This window comes from Orycteropus afer, unplaced genomic scaffold (assembly GCF_000298275.1).
Source record: "Orycteropus afer afer isolate SDZICR_OR568_19922 unplaced genomic scaffold, OryAfe1.0 scaffold00008, whole genome shotgun sequence".
NCBI classification, from domain to species: Eukaryota; Metazoa; Chordata; class Mammalia; order Tubulidentata; family Orycteropodidae; genus Orycteropus; species Orycteropus afer.
Window position 1 is genome coordinate 1,741,616 of NW_006921595.1, and position 10,429 is coordinate 1,752,044.

The following is a 10,429-nucleotide window of genomic DNA, read 5'->3' on the forward strand; positions in this document are numbered from 1 at the left end:
TGATGGCAACTAACAACAATAACAAATTGCCATCCAGTCAACTCCAACTCATGGTGACCTTCTACATAACAGAACAAAATGTTGCTCTGCCAGTGTGTCAGGCCATCTCATTGAGGATTTTCCTTGCTTTCCCTGACCCTGTACTTTACCACACATGATGTCCTTTTCTAGCAATTGTTTTCTCCTGATGATGGATGCAAAGTAAGTAAGACAAAGTCTCACCATCCTTGAGTCTAAGGAGCATAATACCAAAACCAAAACCAAACCCACTGCTGTGTATTTGATTCTGACTCATAGTAACCCTACAGAACAGAGTAGAACTGTCCCATAAGGCTTCTAAGGCTGTAAATCTTTTCAGAAGCAGACTGCTTCATCCTTCTCCCTTGGAGCAGCTGGAGGTTTCCAACTGCCCCACCAGCGCTCCTTAGAAGGAGCATAATAAACCAAAACCAAACAGGAGCTCTGGCGGCAGAGTGCCTAAGGCATTTGACTGCTAACCAAAAGGTTGGCAGTTCAAACCCAATAGCCACTCCTTGGAGGGAAGCTTGGGCAATCTACTTCCGTAGTGATACTGCCTTAAAACCCAAGGAGGGGTCGCTATGAGTCAGATCCGACTAGACAGAAGGAACATAATAGGTTAGTTAAATTTAACCTGATTAGATTTATTTTGGTCAAATTGTTTGCTTTTTATACTTTGTACAGATTTAGAATTACATTTTCTTAATAGATTCTCTCATTTTTACTAAAGATTGCATTTTATTTATAGCACTATTTCATGCTTTAAATTATACTTTGACAGATACTGATATAGCTATACTGGCTTCCTTTTGAGCATATTTGGTTAGCATATATCATTTTCCATCCTTTTACTTCCTTTATCTACATCCTTATTTTTTAGGTGTTTCTCTTATAAATAACACATGGTTGTGGTTGTTGCATCTATTTGGGTAATCCTTGTCTTATAATTGGAGTATTTAGTTCATTTATATTTTGTAGCACATACTTTGTGTCTCTAGTTCCACATTCCCTAGGCCCACATCAACTTCAGGTGAAGGTTTGGCGGGCACCTCCCAAACACTCTAAGAATTTGCCACCTCTCATAGCTATTCTGCCTCATATATTCATTATGTGGATTTTTTTTTCTTTCTGTATTTGTCATCTGCGTTTTTTCTGTGTGTTTCAATCAGGATATTTTCCACGGACCTAACTCAGACCTAGTTCACTAATCTTTTCTTCCATAGTGTCTATTCTGTTGTGAAACTCATCTGTTTATTTCTTAATTTAATTTACTATAAATATATTGCTGGGAGCTCTGGTAGCATAGTGGCTACCGCACTTGACTGCTAATCAGAAGGTTGGCAGTTCAAATCCACCAGCCACTCCTCGGAAGGAAGATGGGGCAATCTACTTCCGTAGTGATACTGCCTCGGAAACCCAAGGCGGGGTCGCTATGAGTCGGGGTTGACTCGAGGGCACATAACAACAACAACAACATAAATATATTGCTAGGGTTCCCTGGTGGCACAGTGGTTAAATTCTCAGCTGCTAATCAAAGGTCAGTGGTTTGAACCCACCAGTCACTTTGCAGAAGAAAGATGTGGCAAGCTGCTTCAGATTATAGCCTTGGAAATCCTATGGTGCAGTTCTACTCTGTCTACAGGGTTCTGTGAGTTGGAATCAACTCAGTGGGAATGAGTTTTCTTTTTATTGTTAAGCTCTAAAATGTTCACCCAATTCTCTTTTTCATATCCACAGATTCCAGCTGTCTGTTCAAATTCTCCATCTTCTTATCTATTTTTTTGAACTTGTTCATTGTAGCTACATATTTAAGTTAATATCTAATCAGTCCATTATATGAATTACCTTGCTTTGTTTATTTTTCTACTTTTAAAAATTATTTATCTATATCTTCTAAAATGACTTTTTTTTTTTTAATTTGAGACATTGTGTATGGCAAAACAAAAAATATTCAAGACACAGGATATTACTCTCCTCTTGAAAGAATTTACTTTTGCTACATAGTCTCTCAGATCTGTACTAACAATGCCATACTATAATTCTACTCTGGTCACTCACTGGACTAGCTATAGGAAAACAAACACACAATTGGGATTCATAACTCACTGGCTAGTAGAATTAGAAATAATTTAACAACCTCACATTTTAAAGCCTCATTCGTGTTTCCTAAGATTCCCTTTGACAGACGAGGAGAACTGTCTTTGATATTTCTCCATTTGGACAGTAGTGAGTAAGGACAACACTGGGTCACTGAAATTCCATCTAGCAACAGGCCTATTATCAGTTTTCCATTTAGGGGACAAATCCTTTGTAGTCATAATGTATCTTTTCTGCGTATCTTATCTGGTTGGATAATAATGTATTCAGGAGTTTTTGTATATATGTTCATATATGAGACTGATCTATAATTTTCTGTTCTCATATTGTCCTTGTCTGTTTTTTTTTTTTTTTTTTTTTTTTTGCATCAGTAGCGTACCAGACACATATAGACAAGTGGAGAGGGTTTCCTCTTATTTTATTTTCTGGAACAGTTGAATAAGACAGATGTATTCCCTTTCTTGACACTGTGATAGAACTTAACCTCTAGCTCCATCTGGAAGTGGTGCCTTTAGAAGTAGATTTTTTATTAATACTATAAATTCTTTGAGGCTATTAGAGTTTTCTGATAATTTTCAATCCAGCTTTGGGATTTGTCCATTTCAACCAAATTTTAAGATAGATTGGCATGAACATTTCAATGTATTCTCTAATTATTTAATTTTCACTGTAGTTGTGGCCCTTCTTTATTTCTACTGTTATTTATGTGTGTTTTTTCTCTTTCTCTTTTTTAATTAAAAAAAATTTTTTTTTGTTATTTGTGTGAAAGTTTACAGAGCAAATTCATTTTCCATACAGCAGTTCATACACATTTTGTCGCATGACATTGACTACAATTTTCCACAATATAACTGCTCTCTTCCCACTTCCTCCCCACAGTCACCTCTTCCCTGAGTCCTTCCCTCTCACACACTACCCCTCGCCCCACTCCCGCCCAGCTGTCTCCCTGTGCAAACACTGCCCTTCTCTTCTCCCATGATTGATATTTCCAAGGAATGTATCAACCTAATGTCATTGTTCAGCCTATATGCCGGTCTTTTATTTGGCTGGAAATTGAACCCACAGAAGTGAGTTCAATTCCAAACCTGAAGGGCAGCTGGGGGCCATAGTCTCAGGGGTTTCACCAGGCTCTATCAGACCGGTAAATCTGGTCTTTGTATCTACATATAATTTTGTGTTTTTTCTCTTTCTATTTAACAATCTTGCCAATAATTTTTTCTATTTCTCTGAAGAACTAGCTTTTGATTATGCTGGTCTTTTCTATTGCATATTTACTTCCTATATCATTAATTTTTGTTCTCACTTTTACCAGTTCATTTAATCTACTTCCTTGGATATAAGTTTGAACTGACATTTAGCTCATTTGCTTACAAACTTTCTTAATTTCTAACACATGCATGCAAGGCCATATCAAAATGAATCATGATACAAAACAGTTCATTCAAATGAATTAACTTGATAAAAACCGTAATAAAGGAAGTAGTTGTCAATTTTGGGCAGAATTAACAAGTCTACTTCACATGCTGAAGTCTAAAGTCAATCTACATATCTAAGTACCTATCTTATAATACTAGCATCTTCCAAAGCTTTAAGTTCAATTTTTCTTTCCAATTTTCCATGTTATTCTTATCTCACATTTTAGTTCCATCTTGTTTTTAACTACTCCAATTCCTACTTAGGTAGTATTTTCATAGTTTTGTTTTCATGGTAATTTTTTTTTTTTTTTTTAGAATTACTGTTCCTCCTCAAAATTTCATTCTGTTTCCCAACAGAAATACTCCAGGTGGACAACTTTAGCAATCAGGAGCTCCTCAGTTGCTCATAGCAAATCCCACCTTGGAGTTTACAAAGACTTATGGGTAGAAAAGCCACACTAAGTGATTTACTACACCGCAGGCCACCCCCTGGCTTTTTTAGCCATTATCCCTTTTATTCTTCAAAAATTCACATCCCCTTCACCATCAGTTTAAGAATAACCACACCCATGAAAGCATGTAAGCCAGCCACTTCATGGCTTTACCTCCCCCCATTTTAGAAAGCTAATTTCTAATTTGCCCATCCCTATCAAACCAGTACTCTGAGGAGACAAACATGATCCTTTCTCTCTGGAGAATCTTCTGTTCTGCTTGGAAACTTCAGGCATCTGGATCCATAAACAAGCAAAGTCTAGCCCAGTGCAGGCCATCAAATTGCAGCAACTTAACACCAGCTCAGTGTCAAACATCTTCCTCTTTGTTAGGTCTGGTTCTGGTCAGCTCAGCCCTAGCCATCCCAGCTAGGTCATGGGTACCAGCTGCCAAGTTTGGAAGTCACACTCTTCCCTTCACTTCAGACCAGCCAGCACCTACTTTTACATCTTCAGTCCTCAGGGACTATTTCAATGCCCATAGGCTCACAATTCCTTGGCCAGTCCTTCCTCTCATCCCCAGCCTCTGTGGCCTAGGTTAAAGAGTACCAAACTCAGCCCATTTCTTCTTTGCTGCACTTCCCCAATTTCCACTCAGGTGGACCCAGGTGGTCACAAGTGAGAAATATACAAGCCTAGTACTCGCTGGCTTCCTTTAACTTTCAGTCCTGGAAGGGATTGAGAATCATGGACCATGACTTTCCTGCCTTGATGCACCCAAAGCCTAAATGGTTGCTCAAAATTCAAAAAGCCAAACCATTTTTTTTTTTTTTCAGGTCCTTTCTTCAAATGCAAATCTTCCCTTCCCTCAGTAGTACTGGGTGGGGTTCAGGTTTTCTACCTAACCCTCTTATACTCTACACACCGGGTTTGAAACAAAAAGCCTGTGTTTCTTCTGGGCAAATTCTATTTCCCCTTTTAACTTATCAATCAAGTATTGGCTGAAGGAGGACTTACACACTCTCTTTATCCACATATCCCATAAACATTTCTAATGTACAAGCAGGTAAGAGAACATTCAATAGCCATAGTACATTCAGATACACACATAACCCAAAACACACAATCCTTTTAAAGACATTCCAGGTTCATCTCTTCACCTTGATTACCCTCCCATTCTATGCATATGGCCTTGGGCCTTTGGCTGGGTGTAACCAAAAGCCCTAGCCTCTGGATCAATTATCTCCCTTAAGAGGTAACACCAAACAAAGTAACCCTCTAAGAATCCAAAGTTTCACTTCCCAGGCCCCTTCCTTCTTTCTTTTACAAAGTCTCATGCTTCCAAGAGTCTGGAGCTGCTGCAACTAATCCCACCACTTCTGACACCAACTGCAAAAAAGGTCAAGGAGGCCACATGTTCTGACCTCCTCTAATCCCACAAGAGGAAGACAGAATCACCATCAATAGCCCAAAGCCCATTCCTGCGAGGCCAGACATGCTGCCTCCCTCTAGCCCTTTCTCCAACCGTTCCTCCCAAAGCACCCACCACCTCTCTCCTGGGTTCGATAATTCACTGCAGTGGCCATGTAGAACTCACAGATTATGAGGTTTATTAGGGAAGCACCAGGCTACAATTCAAGTTCAGGAAAAATTGCTCAGTTTCTCTCCCAGCCCACTGTCTTTCAGCCAAGTCTCTCACAGTCTCTCCCCCAGCAGTGCATGTCCCTCAGTGTCTCGGCAATGTGTGTCTCTTGCATCTCTTTCCCAGCAGCATGTGTCTCTTTCAGCAGCACGTCTTCCTCAACCAGCAGTCAGAGAGAGTTCTGCCTCTAGGAGGGCTCCTTTTGAGCCCGGCAGAGTGGTCAAACTAGCCAATCATGGCATCAGAACTCTAAGCACCTGAGAGAGAGTGGGAACCTCCCAGAACATTGTTTTGTGCCACTCCCAACAGAAATACTCCAGGTGAACAACTTTAGCAATCAGGAGTTCCTCAGTTGCTCATAGCAAATCCCACCTTGGAGTTTACAAAGACTTATGGGTAGAAAAGCCACACTAGGTGATTTACTACACTGCAAGTGGGTAACATATTTAGCTGCTAACCAGAAAGTCACAGTTCAAATCCACTAGTTTCTCCAAGGTAATCTACTTCTGTAAAGATTTATGGCCTTGGAAACCCAATGGGAAATGCTATGAATTAGAATCTACTCAATGGTAGTAGGTTTTTTTGGGGTGGTGGTGGTGGTGGTTTATGGATTGCTCCAGGACCATCTTTATTTATATATTTTCTGAGATGCGGGGTTTAAACTTAGTTCCTAGCTTGAAGAGTGTCTTGAGGGTTCCAACCACCCTCATCAGACCAGTAAGCCTGGCTTTTTTCTCTTTTTTTTTTAATGATTTTGAGTGTTTTTCACATTTCCCCCCACCTCTATCTGGGACTTCTTATTGTGATCCCTTTCAGAGTGGTCTGCAGTGGTAGCCAGGCATCATCTAGCTCTTCTTTTCTCTAGAACGATCTTGTCTTTAATACACAAACTTCATTTCTCCTTTCATCTTCATCATCTCTCCTTTTTCACTCAACATCTGGTATACTCATTAATGTTCATTGAAATAAAATATGCCACATTATTTATTTACCCCTTCAATTAATGGACATTTTAGCTGTTTCTCAGCCAAAGTATTACTACCATATTGGACTTCATCTATGTACATACATTAGATCTTCTCTAGGATATAAAGCAAGAAATGAAATTACTGGGTCATACATAAGGTATGTACATCTTCTACTTACTCAATTTTGCAATATTGTTCTTCAAAGTGGATGCACCAATTTATAATGGCATCAGCAGATATGAGAGTTCCTGTACTCTGCATCCTTGCCAATATTTGCATTGTTGTTGTTGTTGTTGTTATGTGCCGTTGAGTCAGCCCCGACTCATAGCGACCCCTCTTTGGGTTTCTGAGGCAGTATCACTACGGAAGTAGGATTGCCCAACCTTCCTTCCAAGGAGTGGCTGGTAGGTTTGAACCGCCAGCCGTCTGGTTAGCAGGCAAGTGTCTTAGCCACTATGCTACCAGAGCGCCCGAATATTTGCATTGTCAATTATTATTCTTATTATTTGTTTATTTATTTGCCAAGCTGATGGATGTGGAATCTGTGGTCATAATTTGCATTTTCCTAATGACTGAGGACATTGACATCTTTTTCCTTGGTAGTACCTTTTCACTTCTTTGCCCATTTTTCTGTGTTAATTTTTTAAAAAATGATTTGTAAATACCATATATTCTGGATATTGATCCTTGACTTATTAGGCAAGTTGAAAATATCTTTTCCAGTCTTCACTGATCTTCCTTTTTGTTTTTTGATGAAAAATATTTTTAATGCACATTTTAATTTTAATCATCTTTTTCTTCAGGACTTGTGCTTTTTGAGCATTGATTAAGAAACATTTTCCCACTCCAATTTCACAAAACATTATGCTATATTTTCTTTTCAATTTTTGCGTTTAGTTTTTAAATCCATTTTTATGTTTGGCATGAAGTAGGAATTCAACTCTGTATGTTATTCTGTGGGTAATCATTACTCTTCTTCTTGGTAAAAAATTTCTCAATTATTTAAATGGTCCTTTAGTAAAAATGGCCTACATATCAGCAACCTTCAGTAATTTGTTACAAACATCAAGAAATGGAGAGCAGACCCAAAGAGGGCTGTTGTGTGCTGTAGAGTTGATTCTGCCTCATAGCAACCCCATAGCATATGAAGGAGAACTGCCCCATAAGATTTCCTACGCTGTAATCTTTACAGGAGCAGATCACAAGCTTTTGTTTTTGTTTCTGTGTTTGCCTTTTTTTCCTGCAAAACCACTGCTCAAGTCTCCTATTAAGCCTTTGTCTGAAATCCTTTCCTTAAGACAAAGAGTTAAGTGGTCCTTCTCTTTGCTCCCTAACACTCCGTGAATATTTCTACTTCAGCAATTATTTCTTAGTACTGAAGATCTTGTGTGCCCATTTATTTCCCTTACTAAACTGTGGCATCTGGGGAGTTGGGGCAGTGCCTTCTGATCTTTGCATCTCTGGTGCCTGACATGTAATAGACACTAAACGTTTGGCAGGTTAATGAATTAATGAGCATATTTCCTTGGAGGGGAGCTCAGAAGAACTAAGCCTGATTGTTGAATGTCAAATGGGATCCTGTATAAATACTTTATTCTCCTCATTTCCGTGTCTAAAAACTTGGGAAGAGAAAAATCTAAACTATGCAATAATTAGTTCTATAAGTGTCTTGTCCTAGGCTTTGTGAATTAATTTGGGAAGCTGCACAATGCCCCATTTACTTTCATTTTTCCTTTAAAGAGAGACAGAGAAACACCATGCATACAAAAAGCTGCATTAGGCTGAACCTAGCTCCAAGTGGTGAAAGAGTTACAGTCCAATCGTGTGCACATTATTCTAATCTTTTTTCATTTGTTTATCCCAATGATTAGTTATTGCATACTTCACATTTTTTACCTGCCTTAACACATTTGAACTTTGTAAAACTCTCCTTTGCACGTGAATTAGTGTGAAATTTATTACCATAATTCTTTCTACTTATTAAAAAGGATGTACTTTACAAATATGACTGCTGTGCAAATTTATTATTTACATCCTGAGCCCTAGCCTTCATAACTACTTAATATGGATAAGGTGTTTAGTTTTCCAATGGAGTCCAGCTGCATCACTGGAATCAAACTTGTAATTGCCTCTTTGGGATTTAAAACCATTATAGTTGTGCTTTTATGTTCTCTTTTGTTTTGCTTGAATCACTTTTTCAGGTCTATGAAGTACAGCTGGCACAATAAAAGTTTGATCAATGCATAACCAATGCATTGTATATTTCTTCCAGAAATAAAAAACCCAGGTGAAAAATGTTAATCTATGAAAATTATCTTTGTCAGCTATTTATTCTTGGAATTTAAATGGGTTTCAGTCTTAAGGTAAGGGCTGAGCTCAGATTTCCATGTTGTAAGTTTTCATGACTTTCCCAGCATCTTCCACTGATGTATATGTTAGAGGCTGCAGAATATAAAGTTTCTATTACCAAAAAACAAAAACAAAAAAAAAGACCTTTTATTTCTTTAAAATACTGTGCATTTACTCTGTTTAACCAGTGTACACTTAGATTGCCTTAAATATTCTTCTGATCAAAAAATGGGGGCAAATGTCAGCAACCCCAAACTGCAAAATCTTAAGCATTATATTTATAAAGGAATAGCTTTCAAAAGCCTGACGATGAAACTGAGGATTAGCTTCTTCTTCTTTTTTTAAAAGACAAAGAACTGAGGCTGACCAGTTTCATTTGAAGGTGATACATTAGTTTCAAAATAGTGTGATTGTGTCTAATTCTTAGGTGCAAATGGGGTTAATCATGCAAAGGTGTTCATCATTAACTCTAAATTTCTTTGTTCTTGTCCATTAAAATTAGCAATATCATGAAGGAAACAAAAATCGGAGTCCTTTCTCAATAGAAAAAAGAATAAAAACCCTCCCACTCCTACAGAGATATGTAAAATATAACAGTACTACCCATTTTCCGAGGCAGCTCTAGATCCACCACTTGTGATATTGAGGATCAACCTAGACTGTGACAGAGATGCCATCTGTCTTACTTGTCCCCACCCTTTCCTTTTTGTGTATTTTGTCCTCTTTGGGACACAAGGTTTACATCAAGTTTTTGTTCATCATCTTTATTGTAAATCTGATTCTTAGAAAGAACTGATATGAGCCATTTGCTCATAGATATGAATTAAAATCACTCTTTCCCCTGCCCCCTGGTATATTTGTACTTTGAGTCTAGAATCAGTTATTGTGGAGTGATTTGCTTTCTCCCTAGATAAATAGATACACTTAAACAGGAAACTGGGAAACCAGAGAGAGAGAAGACATCCCAGTTTCCACAACATTAGACAGCTGTGAAGTCTACCAGAGGGCAGGGCAGGAACTAGCAAGAAGTGAATGAGGCACATGAGTCAAGTGAAAGTTAAAAGGGTACCAAAAAACTCAGTAGTCAAGATGTAATATTTTAGTGCAAGATCTAAAAAATAAATTTTGGTATTTTGTTCATCATAGATGATGAAGTTCCCCTTAAATCGGAGCCTAAGATGAATACCTCACTTTTCTCACTCTAGTCCCAGCCCTGCCTGGTGGCTCTAATGAAGACATTATTTATAGAAATTACTTCTGCCTAGTAGCTGCCTAGTACCTCTGGCATCAGGAATAATCTGAACTAAGCTCTCCCTGTTCATTTTATGGGCTATGAGAAAATTGTTCCATGAGACAGCATTCCTGCAAAAAGGAGATGTTCAATGAATATTATGCAATAGGATTGAATGAATGAACTCACTAGTGAATGAGTCAACACATTCCTGGTGTCATTAGTGCCCTGATGGCTAGGAGACTACTTTAAAGACCATTACCTCCTCCCTGCTCCAA